We start from the raw sequence: 1157 nt of genomic DNA, 5'->3' as shown, positions 1-1157 counted from the left end.
TCCTGGTTTCGCTTTCTCTTCTCAAAGAAGTTTCTCTTCTTTGCCGTCTTCCGTGTGTCCATGGCGTAAAATGAGGGCGTGGGGGAAGCGGAGACTTGAATATATAGGGGCGTGTTATTCTAATGACGCTCGTTTTCAGCCGCGCCATTTATCAAGGGCAGGTATTGTAGTGTTAAGGGGTTTTATAGGACACATAATGTGACATTGCCCCCATGTGGTGAGGCAGGGGAGTGTGTAAACCAGGAAGGGTAATAAAGTCATGCTTTGAGAGCACTCGTTGGAAATCTCTCTCCGTGTTTATTTGTTAAGTTAGAACCACTTAACTCAACATGGTGTCAGAAGACTTCAGTTACCAAGTCGGGTAAACATGAGATGCTATTTTGCCGAATTAACTGGAGAGAACTCACGTATATTTTTGTCAGTTAAGTCTGAAGTTTAGCTAGCTTGTAAAGCTAACGTGACTCGTAACGTTCGCTGCAGACGAGAAGGAAAGAAAATGGAGCGATTCCAGATTCCCCCACCCACCCAAGTTTGACTTCACAAAGCCAGAAGAGTGGCCCAAGTGGATTCGAAGGTTTGAGAGATTCCGGATTGCATCGGGTCTAGAATTACAGCCAGATGAAAACCAGGTGAACACTTTAATATATACTATGGGGATGAGGCGGAAGATATTGTGACTTCACTTCGTATGACGGAAGGAGGAGGAAAGCGTGTATAACACCGTCAAAGAGAAGCTAGAGGGACATTTTGTAGTGAGGAGAAATGTTATTTTGAGCGTGCCAAATTCAACCAGAGACAGCAGGAACAAGGAGAGACAGTAGACAGTTTTATCACTGCACTCCACTGCTTGTCAGAACACTGCGGCTATGGACATTTGCACGACGAAATGGTCCGGGACAGACTTGTTGTAGGCTTGCGCGATAAAAAACTGTCGGAGCAACTGCAGCTGGACTCGGAGCTAACGCTGGAGAGAGCGGTGATGCGTGCACGTCAGAGCGAAAGTGTGAAAAAACAACAGGACCTGTTGAAGAGTAACTTCAAGGCAGAGGCTACAGACGTGGACAGCATTCAAACAAAACACAAGTTTGACAAGGACAAAGGGAAGACAGCAGAAAATGCAGGCTAGAACAAATGATAAAATCAGCTATCAGACACCA

The sequence above is a fragment of the Scardinius erythrophthalmus genome (genome assembly GCF_964197995.2).
Source record: "Scardinius erythrophthalmus genome assembly, chromosome: 21".
Taxonomy (NCBI): Eukaryota; Metazoa; Chordata; class Actinopteri; order Cypriniformes; family Leuciscidae; genus Scardinius; species Scardinius erythrophthalmus.
The sequence above is the reverse complement of the archived record's forward strand: the minus strand, read 5'-3'. Positions refer to the sequence as shown.